The sequence below is a fragment of the Dasypus novemcinctus genome, chromosome 25 (genome assembly GCF_030445035.2).
Source record: "Dasypus novemcinctus isolate mDasNov1 chromosome 25, mDasNov1.1.hap2, whole genome shotgun sequence".
NCBI classification, from domain to species: domain Eukaryota; kingdom Metazoa; phylum Chordata; class Mammalia; order Cingulata; family Dasypodidae; genus Dasypus; species Dasypus novemcinctus.
In genome coordinates, this window is record NC_080697.1 from 38,593,201 (window position 1) to 38,614,757 (window position 21,557).

Here is a 21,557-nt window from a genome sequence, read left to right on the forward strand (position 1 = left end):
GCTCTTATTCTAGAGAGTTTTATAAAGATTGAATGAGATATTGCACATAAAGCCCATGGCACTCAGTAACTGAATGTTACTTTCCTCCTATGACTAAGGCTTTGTTTGGGGGTTGTATATGATGGGCTTTGTCTTTCCTTAACATTAGTCCTCATCAAAATGAGAAAATTGTTTTTTCCTGTCTTCACATACTCCATTCTCCAACATCACTACTCTTACGTTCCTTTAAACAAATTTCCATTTGAGTTCCTTCCATTAGTCCATCTTATATACCCAAATGTGACTGAACCCCAACACTAAGCAGCTGCTTTTTTCTTCTCTAGGTTTCTAGTGATTTCATCCTGAGAGTTTTCCAAATGTCCTCAGTCCAGTGTGATTTTCAGCTGTGATCTCAGCCACATGGGTGTAGCCACTGATATATTGCATTGTACTATCTGTAGGAAGCACTCAATAAATGATAGTTCTTCTCAAACAGGTTTTTTGCTTGAAAAAAAAAAAGCCTAAGTAATACCTTAAGAAATGGAATTTGTTCTTTGAATTTCTCATGGAAGAGAAAGCTGTGGTTTATATATAACACTGAAATAATAACCACTATTGCATGACATATTAAATTACATTTAGGACAAAGTTGCTACTGACATCATTTAATGTTCCAACTATTCACTCATCACATGTTTCTTTGTCCCTCACATTCTCCTCAGGATGGCATTATCTCTTCACTACCTTGGAAAAGAACTGCAAAGTGAAGTGGAAAACCCTGTGAGAAAAACAGGATGACGGAAATGAAAATGCCTGACATTTTGGTATAAACAATTTCTTTCACAGTTGCCTCAGGTAGGACTGTGGAACTTGCAAATCTGACAAAAGGAATGCCAGTGTATTGCTTTGAAAGGCTGTCACCTTCAGACAAAATGAATTTTTGTTTGGTTTAGAGGAAGCATTTGGTGATCAGTTTGGCCAATGTGAGAGGCATAAAGTTGCATAGAATATAGATTAAACAGAATTTACAATTAAATGGCAATTACTATTTGGCTTCTAATTGAATGCTCATTCTTTTGTCTAATGCCAGCTCATGCTATTAGATGGTGAATCAAATGCCCATCTAGAAAAATCCAATACCTCTATGGATCATTTCTATACATGTATAGGGATGAGTACTTAGACCCTGAAAATTTGTGTCCTAGATAAATCATAAGACCAGATGAAAATATAAAGAATAGAAAAAGATGGTGGCATTTTCTTTGGATAGTGAAGATGGCACCCAACCACTGAGTCACATCGGCTCCACTGAGGTGGTTTTTCATTTCTTTGCTTGTTGTTTGTTCTTAGGAGGCACTGCGCATTAAACCTGAGACCTCCCACATGGGAAGCAGGACTCAACCACTTGAGCCACATCCTCTCCCATATTTTTCTCTCATATCCAACCCCTCACCACACACAAGTTACCATTGTTTTATCTTCTTAGTAAGAGCAGATATTCTAAATCAGCCAGAAAGAAACGGAATGCTATTTATTAAAGGCTGTGAGAACAAATCACATAAGTAAGTCAAATTTCAGCTTTCCATTAATGGCCAACATTTGGCCATAAACTTTCTAAGAAATAAATTTGACATGCAAATATTTAATAATCTAACCCTAATTCAGAAAAGTGTTTCAAAAAACAGAAAAGAATTTTCCTTAATTTTTCATCAAGATCTGTTTGGCCCCTACTGCATCATTTGCTATATGCTTAGCAATGGAGACTTGTATCATTAAAATCCTGTCTCTGTCCTCAAGTCACTCAGTGTCAAATCAAACAGACAAACAAGGAAATAAAAATTCTCTTCTCTACAAATAGCTTTATCCCAAGTCAGCTTTCCCTGTATTTCATTGTTCACACAGACACACCTATCAGATCTCATATTTTTCAAACCCTAATTTTCTTTAGTTTCATCCTGAATTATTTTGGAGTAGGCTTATAATGCTGTCTTCCCTTTGAAAAAAAAATGTAAGGAATTCTTCTTTGTTCTCCTTTCAAGAAAGAAGATAATTCACATCTTAAGTTTCTGCTTTTTTCTTCTTTTGCCTCAGATATTACTGTTCTAACAACTTCTAATTACTTTGCCTTGTGAAAGATGAGAGCTTGCACTGTTCAGAGTACATCCTCTTTGTTATGGGTCTGCTGTCATGCATCTCTTTCTGTTCATATTTATAAAGAACAGAGAATAGATTCTAATTAAATCCCATATTTTTCAGATAACTCAATTGAGGGAACTGACGAAGATGTTATCAGTAAGCCTTGTTGTCATGTTTGATCAAGTTTTTTACAAAGCTATATAAGCTCTCATAAAATCTACCTGAAAGGCACAGTTCATGGAAACTTTGAACATTAGTATAATTCTGTTTTTTTCTAGAAGCCATGGGAGTAGTGAAGGCAGAGGAAGTAAGGTTTGAGAAGCTCCTATTACTCAAGTGGAATGGTTCTTTGTTTTAAGAGAATAAAACAATTATCCAACCTTTGACTTTTGCTGTTCTGCTACACAATCTCATTCAAGGAAGTAAATAGTCTATGTTGGCAGTTATTTTGAGGGCAAAAAGCATCCTAAATGAGTCACTCAAGGTGGCATTTTTTAAAGATAAAGTTCGGATGAGTGTAGGGAAATGGAGACTGGTATCGGCAGAGGTATTACTATCCCTTAGCCAGAAGGGATGAGGGATGAGAGTAGGTCCCATACACTGCAAGAAGACAGAGCCATGTAGAACAGGAGGTCTTGAAAGGATCTGTGGCTACTGGACAAGGGAACCACCATCTTGCAGGGAGAGAGTCAAGGGAAAAAATACCCTGACTCCTTCTCTTCCTTGCATTATGCTGCTAGGACTTCGCATAAGCTGAACCCAATGGGAATCCAGAGGACAAGGGAGTCCTGTTGATGTAATCTTGACAGCCAACTTCCCCAGGAAGAGAGTGGGGCAGAACAGTGGAGAATGTATCTAGAGGGACACAGAGCCTATGCTTTCTACAATCAAAAGCTCCTGCTCCATTTTCATTAGAGCATTTTTAAATTATGCAGACGCATAATCTGGACTTCTCCCCATAAGTTTCAGCAGTTCTGGAATGCCTGCCAACTTCCTACTACTTCCTTTTCCTTTATATGTATGTCTCCTCTTTCTTTTTCTCATATAGAGGATATAGATGACCCACAAAGATTAAAAAGGAGCCTCTCTGAGCACTGCTGCACAGTGCAATGAATGTCCCGTGATGATGGAGGAGGTTGTTGTTATGGGAGGAGTGGGGTGAGAAAGATGGGGGGTATATGGGGACCTCATATTTTTTTAATGTAACATTAAAAAAATAAATAAAGACAAAAAGAAGGATCCTCTCTTTCAGAGGCAAACACAGGAGTTAAATCTCTATGAAAGCCTATAGAAATGTAGAGTAGGTTGATAGAAAATAGTTAGCATATTATCTTGACAAATTCTGCTGGTGGGATATGAACATCTCATTGGTAGGGTCACAGACACTAGAGTTCATCAAATTCCACCTAGTTTGGATGTTAAACATTTGAAAAATATCTTGGCCCTTCTATTCATGGTTTTGGTATATACAATATTGCTACTATTTTCCCACATAAGTAAAACTCTTCTTGAACGACTTGGAGGAAGTTGTGTCACACTCATTTATTGTTTCATTTCTGCATTATTTAATCATTTATTCACTCAAACATTTATTAAGCACATGTTCTGAGCATATATTAACTTACAATGTGCTAGGAGTACAAAGATAATTGAAACATGGTCTCTGCCTTCAAAGAGTTTTGAAGTCTTTGACTTCAACTTAAATTAGTCAATTAAGAACCGTTTTTTTTTTTAATTCCCACAAATAAAAAGAAGTGTTCAACTTCCAAGGAAGATGGAGAAGTAAAATAGAGTATTTAATATCTGTTAAATAGGCAAGACCTGTCTGAAAGAGCTATTTTGTGACTCCAGAGGCCAGAAGGACTCTATACAGCATCCAGAGAAAAGCAAGAAGACAAAGCTGTTAAACTATGATAAAAAAAAAACAGCAAATTGTTCTCTCCACACAGAGGCTACCAGCACCCAGCTAGGTAGCTGCAATGGGGACCACCAGTGGTTAGATTGCTGGTGTCAGAAAACGACATACAAATCCTATTCCCCAATAACTAGGGTGGGCAAAGCTTGTCACTGATCATGGCTTTTGATTGGCAAATTCAGATCACTGACTTCCCAGCTCAGAGGGTAGCTAATGTTTGAGTCCACCCGGGATAAAGATGGTAGCAGCAGTTGTTTCAGCTGTCCTCAGACAGGGGTGGAGGTGGTGGAGATTGAAATATTCTGTACTTCCTCAGGGCTGTGAGGGACAGTTAGATGAAGGGTTGCAGTTGAAGAGCTGGCCAGGAAATCTCAGCTTTGGGGAACTGTTGGAGAAATTCTTGGTGCCCTTCCTGATCCACTTCCTGATGCCCTACCCAGGACCCTTTGGAACTAGTTTATACCCCCATCATGGGTCCCTGGCCCTGTTTTGTCTAGAAAAGACTGTCTTGGGACAGTCTCCTGTGCATCCTTCCTCCCAGAATTTGCCCATCAGGCAAAAGAAGATTGAGATAAAACAAAAGGAGGGTAAAACCCATAGAGGTGGATAGTCTGGCACAAAGCCCTGTCAACTTGAAACACCCAGGAGAGGGAAACCTGTCTCCTGGGAAACAGAGGGGGGAGGTCAAACACCTGTAAACAGAAGAACTCCAGAACAATTTACAGACAAACTCCCAGGACAAGACAGTGGCCCAGAAAGGTTGGTACAGTCCCTCACACTGCATTCACCTTGGGCAGGCCTTCCTGGTAAAAAGACTCAAGCTCAAGAAAATCTCCAACTTATCATCAGCTAGATGCAAAACCAAGAAACAGACAACTCAAGGAATATGTCTCAGAGTTAATGCTATAAATATTAAAGTATAAAGTGTGCAAAGAAAGCACAAGAAAAATAAACACACAAGAAGTTAAAAATATAGAAAATACCAACAAAGATGAGAACATAGACACACTGAAAAAAACCTTTAAAAAACTATCTTAAAAATGTTCAAGGAGATGAAGGAAAATACAGAGAAAGAACAACTGATATTATGAAAACAATAATGAACAATATGTGAGTCTAAATGAAGAGATAAAAATTTTAAAAAGGAAGCAAACAGAACTACTGGAATTGAAGACCACAACAATGGAATTGAAAAATGCCCAAGAGGGTTTCAAAAGCAGAATGGAGCTGGCTAAAGAAAGAATCCATGAACTCAAAAACAGGACACTTGAAATGTCACACTAAGAAGCCAAAAGAAAAAAGAAATATTAAAAGTAAAGTAGCCTTGGGAAGCGGCTGTGGTTCAATCGGTTGGGCTCCCATCTACCATATAGGAGGCCCTGGGTTTGCGTCCTGGGGCCTCCTTGTGCAGGCAGGCTCAGCTGCACACTGTGAAGAGCTGCCAGCCTGGAAGTGCCATGGAGTGCTACCTGGCCTGCAAGGGCCATGAAGAGCCAACTCAGCAAGGTGATGCAACAACAATAAAAAGGGAGACAAGCAGAAAACAAAACAAAACAAAAAAACGCAGAAGAACATGCAGCGAGTGAACACAGACAGCAAGCCACAAGGCGGGGGGATAAAAAAAAGTAAAATAGCCTAAAACATTTCTGAGAGGCCCTACAGCGCACCAATATACTCATTATGGGAGTCACAGGAGAAGAAAAAGAGAAAGGGGAGAAGGAAAAGTGTATAGTGCAAAACATAATCTAGGGGGAAGCGGATTTGGCCCAATAGATAGGGCGTCTGCCTACCACATGGGAGGTCTGCAGTTCAAACCCCGGGCCTCCGTGACCTGTGTGGAGCTGGCCCATGCGCAGTGCTGATGCTCGCAAGGAGTGCTCTGCCACACAGGGCTGTCCCCTGCGTAGGGGAGCCCCACATGCAAGGAGTACACCCCATAAGAAGAGCCACCCAGTGTGAAAGAAAGTGCAGCCTGCCCAAGAATGGTGCTGCATACATGGAGAGCTGACACAACAAAATGAAGCAACAAAAAGAAACACAGATTACCAGTGCTGCTGATAAGGATAGAAGCAGTCACAGAAGAACACGTAGCAAATGGACACAGAGAGCAGACAACTGGGGGGGAAGGGGAGAGAAATAAATTAAAAATAAATAAATAAATAAATCTTCAAAAAAGAAGATAGGAGTATATTGTGTTAAAAAAAAAACCCATAATCTAGGGAAGTGGATGTGGGTCAAGCAATTGAGCTCCTGCCTAACACATGGGAGGCCCTGGGTTTGGTTCCTGGGGCCTCCTAGAGAAGACAAGCAAGACAGCATGCTGGTGCAACAAGCACACACAACAAGCTGGTAAAACCGGAAGGCACATCAAGCTGATGCAACAAGATGACACAACAAGGAGACATCAAGAGGAAAGACAATGAAAGACACAACAAAACAGGGAGCTGAAGTGGCTGAAGCAATTCAACACCACTCTCCCACATGAGACATCCTAGGTTCAGTTCCTGGTGACTCCTAAAGAGAAAACAAGCAGACACAGAGAGCACACAGCAAATGGACACAGACAGCAGAAAGGGAGCACAGACAACAAGGGGGAGGAGTAAATAAATCTTAAAAAAAATAAATGTAATCCATAATGTTAACCATTGACCATACTAGTAGCAATGCTTCCATATTTGTTCATCAATTGTAACAAATGTACCTTATTCATGTAAGACATATCAATAGAGGAAAATGTGAGAAAGGGAGGGGGTTGGATATAGAGGAAGCTCATATATTTTCTATGTGACTTTTCTGTAACTTAAGGCTTCTTTGAAAATAAAGTGAAAAAATAAGACACTGAGGGAATAAACAAAGAAGCTGTCACTGTACATAACAGATAACATATCTTATGGTGATGAAAGACACAATGAAAAATCTTTATTATTTATAATTTTTTTTTGTTTTTTATTATTTTATATTTATTATTGTTTTTTATTCATTTATTTTTTTGGCTTTGTTTTTAGGGAGGTTTTGAAGGGTCACATCCGTGGCAGAGGTGGATCAACAGTGCAGGGTGTCAGTGATGGAGGGATTTGTGGAGAGGGATGCACCTGGGGCATGACTTCAGGGAATATACATTCAAGTGGTCTTGGGGTGCTGTGTCTGTGGGTGGAGACTCACACAATAACTGAAAGAATATTAAATTACCATTCTGGGAAGACTGCTACATTCTCTAATAGAGCAGCAAGAATCCCTAGAGTACATGGGCTGTGCTTAGTGAAAGAGGAGATTAATACACCAGGCCCTTGACATTGATGATTGTACTTACAAACCCTGTTCATACGAAATTAAAACTTACTTTAGTGCTATATATTGCCTAAGATTTACCTCCTGAAAGCCTCCTTGTTGCTCAAATGTGGCCTTTCTCTAAACCAAACTCAGAATATAAACTCCCTACCTTCCCCCCAGTGTGAGACATGACTCCTGAGAAAGCCTCCCTGGCACTGAGGAATTATTACCAAGTGCCAACTAGTAATGCCTTTGGAAAAAGACCTTGACCAAAAGACAGAAATATTAAATACAAAGGAGTTTTTATGACTAAGAGATTTCACAGTGAGTTGGGAGGTCATTCCTGAGGTTATACTTATATATGTCTCAGCAGTATCTCATTGACTGCCACAGTAAACAGTGTCTCAAACAGTGAAGCTCTAGAGACATCTAGACACTATAAGCAGGGTAGACAATCTCAGGAAGTTGGCTCCCTATTAGTGGGGCTTACCTTGGAATATATATTTCCCATTGTAACAGAGTCAGATTCATCTATAATTTCCCTAAACATGATTCTTCTGCCCCTTTTATTTGAACCTATAATTAGCACTATACTCATTAAATATATACTAGAGACTTAAATCTTTGGTTTGTTAATATGCTGGTTGAGCCCTGAATCTCAGCATGGTTGCAACACCTACTCTCCAGTTCACTGGACTTGCCCAGGAAAACAAACAAAATGATGGTGATGGACAATGCCCATCCCCAAAAACAGAGTATCTGCAACTTCCTGCAAGACAGTTCCATGCAAGACATTTCCATCCATCTACCCCACGGGATCTAAGCCCCTCTTCATCAGAAACAGAGTGGGCATCACCATCCTACCATCCTAAAATCCTCAGGATTGTGAAATGAACAAACATAAGGGGGGGTGGGGGTGGGAATGCAACCACTGACTAAAGTAGACTTACTATTAAGCTAGCAGTGGAAGATCTTGTAATATTGATATAAAGGCAGTGGTCACCAGAGGTTCTGAGGGAGGGAGAGGAAAGAATGGGGCATTTTAGGGATACTGGAATTCTGAATGACATTGTAATGACAGATTCAGGCCATTATAGATTTTCTCAAAGCTTATAAAAATGTGTATTGTAAAGAGTAAGTACCTATTATATAATGTAAACTACTGACCATGATTAGTAGCAATACTTCAATATGTGTTCATCAATTTTAACAAATGTACCACACTAATGAATGATGTTGTTAATGGGGAAAAGTATGGAAGGGGAGGGAGGGGGTATATGGGAATCTCTCTATATTTTTGATGTATCATTTATGTAATCTAAAGCTTTAAAAAAATTTAATATTGAAAATAAGAATGACAGAAAACATCCCGAACTTAGCAAAAAATATGAATGTGCACATCCAAGAAGCTCAGAGAACACCAAACAGGATAAACATAAAGAAAAATACAGGGAAGCAGATGTGGTTCAAGCAACTGGGCTCTTGTCTACCATATGCGAGGCCTAGGATTTGATTCCTGTGGTCTCCTGGTGAAGGCAAGCTGGACTGTGTGGCAGGCTGGCCCACAAGGAATGCTGGCTCACCTGGAGAGCTGGCACAGCAAGATGATGAAACAAAAAAAAAAGATACACAGAGAAGAGACAATAAGAGATGCAGCAACCAGGGAGCTGGGTTGGCACAAGAGATTGCGCATCTTTCCCACTCCAGAAGGTCCCAGGATTGGTTCCCGTAGCTGCCTAGAGAAAAGACAAACAGGCACAGAAAATCATGGCAAATGGACACAGATAGCAGACAGAGAGCAGAAAACAATGGGGGGAGGGGAGAAATTAATAAATAGATCTTCAAAAGGAAAGAAAGAAAAATACTCCCATCACATATCAAATGTAAAGGACAAGGACAGATTTTTAAAAGATGCAAAAGAAAAGCTACTGGTACATACAAGGGAGTCCTAATTAGATTGTGCACTGATTTCTCATCAGAAACCACTGAGGTAAGAAAGCACTGGGTTGAAAAAAGTGCTGAAAGGAAACAAATGCCAGTCAAGAATTTTATATCAGCAAGTCTTTCTTTCAAAAATGAGGGAGAGATTAAGACATTCTCAGCTAAAATAAAGCTGAGGGAGTTTGTCACAATAAACTTGCCCTTTGAACAGTGCTAAAAAAGAGTTTTTCAGGAAAGCACACATGACAGTGGTTCAAAGCAGGATAAAGAAATAAAGACCTGCAAGTAAATGTGACCATTTGGGTAATTATAAATTCCATTGTATTGTATTGCTTGGTATGTAACTTTACTTCTTACTTTCCATGTATCTAAAATGCAAATGCATGAAAAGTAATGGCAAATCTATATTTCTGAACATAAGATATTAGGGATAACAAGTACAAAAGTGATGAAGGAGGACACAGAGTATTAGGAATAGTATATCTGCATGCTACTGAATTTGGTATCAAACCAAATATGATTGTTATATATTTAGGATGTTAAATTCTAACCCCATGGTAAACACAAGGAAAATAGATGAAAAAATATATGCAGATAGAAATGAGAAGGAACTCAATATGGTAAAACAGAAAAAACAAATAAATATAAAAGTAGTCATTAACAGAAGTGACAGACCTAAAAGTAGAAGACATACAAAGCTTAAAGAGCAAAATAGCAGAAGAAAGTCCTGTATTATCAGTAGTTACTTAAAATATAACTAGATTAAATTCTCCAGAAGAAAGGCAGAGATTGGCAGAATGGAAAAAAAAAATTCCTAACTATATGCTGTTGGCAAGAGGCTCACCATAAATTAAAAAAATTAAGTAGGTTTAGGTTGAAAGGATGGCAAAATATATACCATGCAAGGGCAAGTAGTAACCAAAAAAGAGTTGGGGTAGCTATACTAATATGAAATAAAAAAAGACTTTGAGTCAAAAACAGGAGGGACAAAGACAGATATTATATACAGATGTTGGGAGCATTCAATAAGAAACCTTGAATAATTCTGTCCTAGTATTAGCCTCTTGACTTTGAACTCCATCAGAAAGTGATATTCTTTCCTACAGTGTCCAATACCAGATGATATACTGCCTTATACTGTCATGAGTTGGTTCTCATGTTTAAGTCTGGTCTAGCCAATAAAATAGTGAACTACTCAAAAGGGTTCCCTTTATCTTTTACAATCTTGCAGTGCCTGAATTAGTTTTAGCCAATGAATCTAAGTCATAGACAATTTCAGCTACCTGTGAGGACTATGATACTTAAGCAAATAAATGATGTCCCCCAGTTACATAGCAAACCGTGGACAAGTGCAGGCTACCTGGTTTCTTGTTTAACACTCTCTCCATCATACCACCTTAGCAGAAATCTAGATAAAAGGAAGCAAGATTGGATAAAGCAAATCCTCCCTTTTATTAAAACAAGTTCATAATGAAAAATGATGCTAGGTGGCTTCCAGATATGGTACTTTCTTTTCCTCTCTGAAAACCTTCATGAAAATTCTCATTGTATCTGAGAAATATTTCTTTGCATGTCTCCATTCCTTCCTCTCTTGTGAGTTCCTAGGGACTAGAACTTGTGTCTCATTTATCTTTATATCACTTGTGCAAAACATCATTCATTTTATTAATGACTGGTTTTGTAATATTGAGATTACATTGGTTTCATCGTCTTTAAAATGGCATATTAATATCATTTCACTAATGCAGATATGGCTTCCATTTGGATTACCACGGTAGGGATTGTTTTGCCTATGTGTATAGAAAATATATATACATCTCAATTCGACTTTAAAAATCCCAACATTATTCTGATTAAATTATTTTATCCTTAATCTTATTTAATCAACTAAGAATTCTTTTTCAAATTTTGAAAGCCACAGCGATGTTGGAAAGGATTTCTAAGTTTATTTTAACACTTAATATCTGTGTGAACTTGGATAATTCACATCAAGTCCATGCATCTAATTTTCTTTATCTGAAAAATAATAATAGTATCAACAACAACAAAATAATCAGTGGATAATTGTGAAGATAAGTGAAAGCATAGTAAAACAGGTTTTAAAATAATTATAACCAATTTAAATATTAATATATAATTACCATTTGTATAGATTCAATTACTTAAACTCTGTTAAAACTCGGATAAAATCTCCAGTTATTCAAATAAGTAAGTAACCTAAGTAATGGTATGACGGTCTCTAGGCTTAGACCACTGTTGGTCAATATCCATATGCTTTTTTCATCTGCTGGAAATAATCCATGCCAGGAAATCAATAGAGTAGAAAGATCAGGTATTCTGGAATAAAACATAGTCATGCAACCTGGGACAACCTATTTAACAGTGCAAAATATCCATGAATATTTACACACTCATACAATAGGGATTATGTAACTCTCAGGTTGGCATCAGAATAAGAGGTGATGCCAAACATAATGTGTTTAGCTCGGCTTAGGGTTCAAGAAATATCTGTTTACTTCTTTCTTTTGGATAGAACTATCCTTATGAAATGAAAAGAACTGACAAATTTTAGAGTTTCAAGTTATCTGGTATTATTTTAAACAGGTAAAATTGCTGGACCTTCTCTACCCTCCTTTACCAACACTTGGATCATATTACTAATTCGAGACTCCATCTGTGAGGGGAAGATATCCCATGAGAAATATTCCTAACAGAACGCTTGCATTCCCACAAAATAAAGGTAGTATTTATTTAATTAGAGGAGAGATTATTTGTACTAGTTTCCTAATAGAAGCCAGATTATCTATCCTTTTTAAGGACCACCAATGTCTACTGTGACCCTGGAAAAATAATTTTTTGAGACTCAGTCTATTCACATATAAAATGGGGATTAAATAAGAAAATATGCAAATATTTCTAACACAATGTCTTATTTGTAGCAGAAAGCTTATTAATTTAATGTTTTCCATCATCTTCCCTCAGAAGGGCATAATATGAATTTTACAGAGCTATATATCCTCCATAATGACAAAGTTAAATGACTAAATGCAGAGTTCCCTACAAAAATATGTGCTTAGAAAATGTTTATGGAATTAAACAGAATTGGAAAAATGCAGATACTACAACTGTTTTGAATATTCAGTGTCTAATATTAATATATTTTGAATATATATACTAGAATTATGTCTCATAATCCATGGTGTTCACACTTATTTATATTCGTAGGTGTATTTTTTTTTTTTTGTGGTTGCTTTTAAAATAACAGCTAATCTTGAGTTCTGCCACATGGTTTAATGGAAGGGATATACAATCTGGAGTCAGAGCTGAATTTAAATTCTAGTCACAGCTACATGGACTTGGGGAATTTGCATATTTTATTGACTCAAAGAAGTCATTAATTATAAAATGCATATGTACTATTAATATTAAAGAAAATTACTTCCAACAAATTGGCACAATTGCTAGTGCATTGATTAGAAGATGTACCCTTATTTCAGAGACATTAAAATTAGTGAAAATGTGATTCAATGGAATATGTTACTTAACTTCTATGATCTCTAGTTTTGACATCAGTAAAATCAGGCTGATACGAATACCAACCCCAGAGAGCACTGAAAGGATCACATGAAAAAAAGAATATGAAGAATGCCCTTTTCAAATTCTAGAGCACTCTGAAAACATTATTTATAGATAAAGATCTTTAATGAGAAAATCAGTTTCAAAATATAAAATATCTTCTGTCCTACTCATTTACTTTTGTACTAAATGCTACTTCGTGAAATTGTTTTCTCTCCTGCTACAGATTTTCACTGGCTGTTTATGAAATGTCAACAATCAGAAAGTCATAGGATTTAGGTTTATTTTACTGCAAAAATAACAAAACAGCGGACAGCCCATGAATTTGTATTGTTTTGATATAGGAGCTGGATGTCTCATGGTTATTTTTGTTTTTTGTTTTATGATTTTTTTTTTAACAAACACACCTCCAACCCCTATTCCCTTTCCCCTAGTAACTTTTATCTCGGCAAAATTGCTATTTCTAGTCATTCCTAAGAAGTGATATCATACAATTATTTCCTTTATGTGTGTCTTGCTATTTCACTTAGCATAATGTTTTCAAGTATCTTACATGTTGCAGCATGTTTCATAACTTCGTTTTTTTTCTTATGACTGAATAATTTTACATTTTATGTATGAACCACATTTTGTTTATTCATTCACTTGTTAATGGACACGTGGTTTGTTTCTAGCTTTTGGCTATTGTGAATAATGCTGCCATAAACATTTGTACAAGTATCTGTTTGCAACTCCATTTTCACTGTCTTGGGTATATCTCTAGAAGTAGGATTGCCAAGTCAAATGGCAAATCTATCTAACTTTTTGAGGAATCTCCATATTGCTTTCCAGAGTGGTGGCATCATTTTACATTCTCACCAACAATGCACCAGAGTTCCAATTTCTCCACATCTTCTCCAACTCGTTATTTTCAGTTTTTAAGTAATACCTATCTTCGTGAACATGAAGTGGTATCTCCTTGTAGTTTTAGCTTGCATTTTCTTATGGCTAAATATGTTGAATATGTTTGTATGCTTTTGTTGGCAGTTTGTATTTCTTCTTTGGAGAAAAATCTTTTCAAGCCTTTTGTCCATTTTTTAATTGGATTGTCTTTTTGTTATTGCATTGTAAAAGCCCATTATATAGTCTGGCTATTGAACCATTAACTGATATACAGTTTGCAATTATTTTTCTCCCATACTGTAGGGTTTTTCTCACTCTCTTGCTAATTTTCTTTGATGAAATCAAATTTATCTATTGCTTCTTCTGCTCTTCATGCTTATGTGTAATATCCAAGAACCCATTGCTGAATCCCTGGTCATGATGATTTGCCCCTGTTGTAATCTTCTAAGAATTTTGCAGTTTGAGCTATTATATTTAAATCCATTTCAAGCTGATTTTTGTATAGATTGTTGGGGATAGCTAATTTCATTTTCTCCACATAGATAAACAGTTTTACCTATACCATTATTGAAGAACCTATTCTTTCCCTTCAGGAAGTCTTAGGACCCTGGTCAAAATTGCATTGGCCATAGAAAGGTGGGTCTATTTCTGGACAGATGATTCCCTTCTCCTGGTCAGTTTGTCCATCTTTGTGCCAGAATCTCACTGCTTTGATTACTATCTCTTTGTAATACATTTTGAAAGTGGGAGATATCCAAACCTGTTCTTCTTTTTCAAGATTCTTTTAGCTATTCAGGGCCCCTTAACTAGGGGATCAATTTTTCCATTTTTACAGAATGTTGACATTTCCAGTCCATGAAAATGGAATGTCTTGCCATTTGTGTAGGTCTTCTTTAATTTATTTCAGCAGTGTTTTGTAGATTTCAGTAAAGTCTTTTTTATACTTAAATTTATGCCTAGACATTTTATTCTTTTAGATGCTACTGTAAATTTAATTGCTTTCTTAATTTCCTCTTTGGAGCTTTCATTGTTAATATACAGGAATGAAATTGTTTGATGTGTGTGTGTTGATCTTGTTCCCTGCTACTTTCCTGATTTATTAGTTCTAATAATTTTCTTCTGTATTCCTTCAGGATATATATCATCATGTCATCTCCAAATAAAGATAATTTTACTCCTCCCTTTCCAATTTGGATGCATTTTATTTCTTTTTCTTGCCTAATTGTTCTGACAAGAACTTCTATTATAATATCGAATCACAGTGGTGAAAATGGGTATCCTAGTCTTCCTGTTTTTAGGGAGAAAGCTTTAATCACTGAGTAGGATGCTAGCTATAGTCTTTCATAAATGGATTTTATCATGTTAAGAAAGTTCCCTTCTATTTCTGTTTTTCTAAGTGTTTCCACAAGAAAGGGTGCTGGATTTTGCCAAATGCCTTTTCTCCATCTATTGCGATAATCATGTGGGTTATTTTCCTTCGTTTTATTCACATAATGTTTTGCAATGTTTGATTTTCATATGATAGACCACCCTTGCATTTCTGACATGAATCCCACTCAGTCGTGTTGTATACTCTTTTTAATATGCTGTTGGATTTAGATTACCAGAATTTTCTTAAGGATTTTGCATCTATTATCATAAGAGAAATTGATCAGAATTTTCTTTTCTACTACTGTCTTTATCAGGATTTTGAATGAGAGCAAGGCTGGCCTCATAGAATGAATTAGGAAGTATTCTTTACTCTTGAATTCTTTAGGAAGATCTTGAGAAGGAGTAGTATTAATTCTTTAAATGTTTGTAGGATTCCCCAGTAAAATGATCTGGTCCTACACTTTACTTTTATGAAAAGTTTTGATTATTGCTTTAATATTTTTTCTTGTTACATGTTTGTTGACATTTTCTATTTCTTCTTGAATCAATTTGGATAAAGTATTTCTAAGAATTTTTTCCATTTGTTATAGATTATCTAATTGTTGGCATACAATTTTTCATAATATCCTTTAACTTTGGTAGTGATATCACCATTTTCCTTTCTGAGTTTAGTTATCTGCATCTTTTCTCTTTTTCTCCTTGTCAGTTTAGCTAAAGTTTTGCCAATGTTATTGATTTCTTTTCAAAGAACTTTTTGTTTTGTTGGTCCTTGAAATTGTTTTCCTCTTCTCTATTTTATTTATTTCTGCTCTAATCTTTGTTATTTTCCCTCTTTTGCTGACTCTGAGTATATTTTACTCTTGTTTTCCTAGTTCCTCAAGGTGTCAAACTAGGTTATTAATCTGAGATTCTTCATTTTTAATATAGATATTCACAGCTATAAATTTCCCTCTGGCCCCTGCCTTTGCTGCATACCAAAGTTATGGTATGTTGTTTCCACTTGTCTTTGTTTCCATTTGTCTCTAATTATTTTCTAATTTCCCTTGTAAATACTTCTTTACAATTGGTTAAGAGTGCTTTGCTTATATTTCTATGTATTTGAATATTTTCCAGTTTACCTTCTGTTATTCATTCCATTGTTGTCAGACAAGTTACTTTTCATCATTTCCATATTTTTTAATTTATTGAGACTTCTATTTTGCCCTAATACATGATCTAGTCTGGAAAATGGTCCCTATGCGATTGAAATGAATATGCATTCTGTTGTTGTTGGGTAAGTAGTCCCTAAATGTCGGTTAGGTTGAGCTCATTTGCAGTGTTGTACAAGCCCTTTATTTCCTTACTGATCTTCTGTTTAGATGTTCCATCCAGTATTGAAAGTTATATCATGAAATTTCTGTTATTATAGAGTTTATCTGTTTCTACCACCAATTTTGTCAATATTTGCTTCATATATTTTGGCACTCTGCTTCTAGGTGCATACATGTTTATAATTGTCAAATAATCTTTATGAATTGACCATTTCCTTTGACATACGATGTCCTTCTTTGACTCTTGTAACAGTTTTTAACTTAATGTCTATTATATCTGATATTAATATAGCTACTCCGCTCTTTTGATTACTATTTACATGAAATATTTTTCCATCCTTTCACTTTCAATCTGTTTGTATCTATAGATATAAGATGGGTCTCTTGTAAACAGCATAAAATTAGGTCATCCGTTCTGCCAATCTTTGCTTTCTGATTTGAATGTTTAATTTATTTACATTAGAGAAATTACTGATAAGGCAAGATTTACTTCTGACATTTGCTAATTGTTTTTTGTTGTTATTTTTATATCTTTTTTGTCCTTTTTTCTTCTATTACCTTCTTTCATTCAGATGATCTTTTATAAGGAGACATTTTGAATCACTTACTCTTCCTGTTATGTATTTTTTTGAGGGGGGCCTATTTTCTTTATGGTAAGCATGGGGATCTCATCTCGCATCCAACTTCTATAGCCTACACATACATAGTACCTACATCCCTCTTTCTTTTCTTTTATGCTGTTTTTGTTCAAAAGTTACATCTTTATGTAATTGTGTTCCCAGTGACAGATATACACTTGATTTTTAAAATAAAAACCATAGATCTTTTTATTGTTAAATCATAAAAAGGTATCAAAATTAAGAGCAAAAATTACAGAGTAAGACTCAACGTAAGCATCAAAGGAAGTGAAAATGGAACTAGGCTCAGGGCAATATGAACTGATGAACATGGAAGGACAAGGATGGGGAGAACAGTGAGCAAGTGCTGAAGATACCAGGGGAAAGGAGCTGGTGAAAATTTGATCTCAGACAAGCGCCTAGGAAAAGAAATAATGGGATAAGATTTCTAAACCCCACTATGTGCTTTAGAGTCATCCTCACCATTGGTGCTGTCTCTGTCATTCTCTCCTTCCTCTGCCTCTTTTTCATCATCCTTGATCAACTCCAGCTGATCATCCCCTCGATCTTCATTATCATCATCCAGTGGGTCCCCCTCCTCAGCAGAGTCATGTGCATACCCCTCAGACTCCATCTTCACATAAGTCTCATCTTTCTTCAGGAAGCCCCTGCTCTGCTCCTCTTCTGACTTATCATTCTTTATCTATCCTTGCTTGCTCTGCTCCTTTACAATTTTCTCCAAGCTTTCCAGAAGAAAATCCACTTTTTGTTTTATTTGGGTCAACTCCTTCTTAATGACCTTTCCATTTTCATATCCTTTCCATTTTCCAGACTTAGAAGAAGATCCCCTCTGTCCACTCTTGGACTCGAAGCCACTTTTGCCCCTTCGTGAGGTGTTTCCTGATACACACTGGTGTTTTGAGGGCACTACAGCACGAGCAATGAGAGGAGGAGGAGGAACATGTGCTGGGTAGCTGTACATCCTGTCATAATAATCCCATTAAAAATCATAGTCCAAGTCAAAAGAAGAGCTGAGTAGAGGAGACGGAGAAGGGTGTTCTGGTACTGACCCGTACATCTCCGCTGCAGGTCTTTCATACCTGCTTTTCCTCCATTCACTTTTGGCTCTGCAGCCAGATTAATATCTAAAACCTGGCCAGCGATTATTCTGCCATCTTTTCCTGCCACAACAATGAGGGTGTTTCTGTCATTAACATATTGAACAAAGGCAAAGCCCTTATGAACATACTTCAAGAAGTATGGCAAACTTCTTCACCACAAGAGTTCTGAGATTCCCAATGAATAGAGGATCTGTCTTGTTGCTAACATTGCTGGCCATGGTGTTTGATGATAGACTTTGTCACAAAGCACAAAACTGTAGCTGAAGATCAAAACAAATCTCACAGGAGGGGGGAGGGAGAAGAGATTCAAATCTGAATCTCCAATCCCAGGTTCCAAACGAAGAAACAAACTGCTGCTCAAGGTCGGCAACGCGGCCATAACCACTCAGTCTTCATCTGTTCACAAAATGGCCCCTGAGTCTCCTCTTACACTTAATTTTTTATGCATTTGAATTTTAAACCTTATAAGAAGTACAAGATAGCATTATAAAAGAAAACTAATAATATTGGCATATATATTTACCCATATTGTTACTTATACCAGAGGTCTTTCATTCTTCATCTAGCATTGAAATATCGTCTAGTGTCCTTTCCTTTCAAAATGGGGAATTCTCTTTAGCATTTCCTGTAGATAGGTCTAGGGATAAGGAACTCCCTCAGTTTTTGTTGTCTGGAAATGTATTATTTTCTTCCTCATATTTGAAAAATAACTTTGTCAGATATATGAGTCTCAGGTAACAGCTTTTTACTTTCACATTTTAAAAGTATACCCTCCCACTGTCTTCTGGACTCCATGGTTTCTATTGAGAAGTTGGATATTAATATTTTTTCCTTTTTTTTAAAACTCTATATACTTTATGCTTCTTTTTTCTTCCCCACTCCCTCCCCGCCCACTGTTTTAGCTGGCTGTGTCCATTTGCAGTGTGATCTTCTGTATCTAATTCTCTTTTTGTCTTCTCATTTTTTTCTCCTCCTCTGAAATGAGGATTCAATCCTGGGGACCTCTGATGTGGAGAGAGGTTCCCTGTAAATTGTGCCACCTCAGTTCTGGTTTCTGCTGCACTTCACCTTGACTCTTCCCTTTGTCTCTCTTTTGTTGCATCATCATCCTGCTGCATGATTCACTTTTGCATGGGCACTGGTCACTGTACAGACACTTGGCTCACCACATGGGCACTCATGTGGGTTCTCAGCTCATACACAGGGACTTGACTTGCTGTGTGGGCATTCATGCGGCATTCAGCTCACTGTGCAGGCATTTGGCTCACCATGCGGACACTCAGATCACCATGTGGGCTCTCGCCTTGCTGAACGGGCACTTGGCTCACCATGTGGGCACTGGCTCACGGCACAGGCATGCTTTCTCTTCTTCTGTTTCACCAGGAATCCCCAGAGATCAAGCCTGGATCCTCCCATATGGTAGGTGGAAGCCCTATCACTTGAGCCTGGATCCTCCCATATGGTAGGTGGAACATCTGGTTCCCTGGATATTAATCTTATTAAGACCTTCTCTCTTGATGATTTTAAGGTTGTTTTTGTCATTGGCATCAGATAGTTGAGGATCGTAATGTGTCCTGGTGTAGATCTCTTTGAGTTTATCCTGCATGGCATTCATTGAGCATCTTGGATTCCACACTCACATCTTGCATCAGATTTGGGAAATTTCCTGCCATTTTATCTTCAAATATCTTCTATGGACTTTTATCTCTCCCTTCTCCTTCTAGTACTCTGATGATGTGTATATTGGTATGCTTGACTATGTTACACAGGTTTCTCAGGCTCTGCTCATTTTTTTTAAATCCTTTTTTCTTTCTGCTCCTCAATCTGGACAATTTTACCTTTGAATTTCCTGATCTTTTCTTCTGCATTCTTCAATATGTTCTTGAACCCCACTGTTGATTTTTTGTTCCACTTCAATGGTATCCTTTCATATTCCAGAATTTCCATTTGGTTCTTCTTTATAATATTTATTCTTTGGATTGAAATTTTCATTTTGTTCATATATTGTTTCCCTGATTTCCTTTAGTTCTTTGTCCATGTTCTTTGTCCTGTGACTGGGAAAAAAATACTTTTCTATCTCTTTGTATGTTATATAATTTTGTGTTGAGAACTGGACATTTTGTAATGGTCACTCTAGAAATCTAGTTCTCTTACACTTCAATCTGTGATATTATGAACAGAAAGAAAAGAAGAAAAGAAAGAAAAATGGAGAAGGAAAAGGTAAGGAAGAAAAGCAAAAGGAAAAAATACAAACAGACAAATTCATCCATTAAAAAAAGCTTGAGAGGAAAAAAAAGGACAACAGAAAAATTACTGAAGTGTACTATGTATCCAAGTCTGTTGTTATATTCCAGTGGGAAGCCAGAAGACTTCAAGGACAAAACTTAGGCCAGTATTCCTGCTTGTCCTTCAGGGATGCGCCAGACCCAAAAATATATTACAGAGGAAGAAAGAAAAGAAAGAGAGAGAGAAAAATAACTATAGAAAGAGAGGTAGAAAGCAAAAGAAGTGCACTGGCTCCTCAAGTCCCTGTGGCTATGGGTGTGAGGCCAAAATATACTGCATCAGGGAGAAACTGAGGCTAGGGTCTACACTGGGCCTTCCAGGAGCAACCAGACTAAACAATACAAGAAAGAGAAAGATGAAACCACGAAGGAAAATGTGCATAGGGTCGTTAAGCCCTGGTAGAGGCTGGTGGCAAGGCCAAAAGCCACTGCTTTATAGAGGGCTGAAACCCTCTACAGACACCAGAGTTTATGCTGTGCCCTCAACAGTCCTTCTGTGTATGAGAATATGCTCATACACTGAAAGAAGGGAAAAAGAAAACAAGACACTAGCTCTTACCCCCAAGTGGATGCCTGTGAGTGGCTGGCCTTGCTGTCCAGAGGACTGAAATCAAAGTCAGCTTCTGTGCTGGTCTCTCATGCATCCCCCAGGCTGAATTTGACCTAGAACTCCAAATTTTAGAGGAGAACTTTCCTCTACCAGCCTTTGCTCCTGGTGGCGTTGCATTACTACAAACTCAACATTTTCCACATCCATTGCTTGGGGTTAATCACTGCTTCATGCTGTCATTTAAAAAGCTGAATTCTTGGCAGGCTCTCATCTCCTCCGGCACTCCTGTAGTTGTTCTTAGTATTCATTCTTTCTCCAGGATTGCTTCCTAGTTGATTCTAGTTTTTTCTCTATCTTTTTTTATTTTTCTAGTGGAAGGAGTGATTTATAAAACTTCCTACTACATCATTGTTCCTTTTCTTTTAAACTCTCAATTGTTTTTGTAATTACCCAATTACAAAATTAGTAGTTTAATAATTATTCTGGAAAAATCTATATGATTTTAATATGGGTTTTGATTAAGTTTACATATTTAAAAGAAACACCTTCAGATTTAAACAAAATCCAGAAAACACAAAAAAGAAAGCCAAAGCCTAAAAGTTCA

The 21,557-nt window shown here is 37.0% G+C and overlaps 1 long non-coding RNA gene and 1 pseudogene across 1 annotated transcript in view; both read right to left on the bottom strand.

Moving 5' to 3' along the window:
* LOC105746947 (uncharacterized) overlaps positions 1-21,557 on the bottom strand; it is a 152,555-nt gene that overhangs the window by 31,567 nt on the left and 99,431 nt on the right. The window lies entirely within an intron of this gene.
* LOC101445505 (heterogeneous nuclear ribonucleoprotein C pseudogene) lies at positions 13,906-18,563 on the bottom strand (annotated as a pseudogene).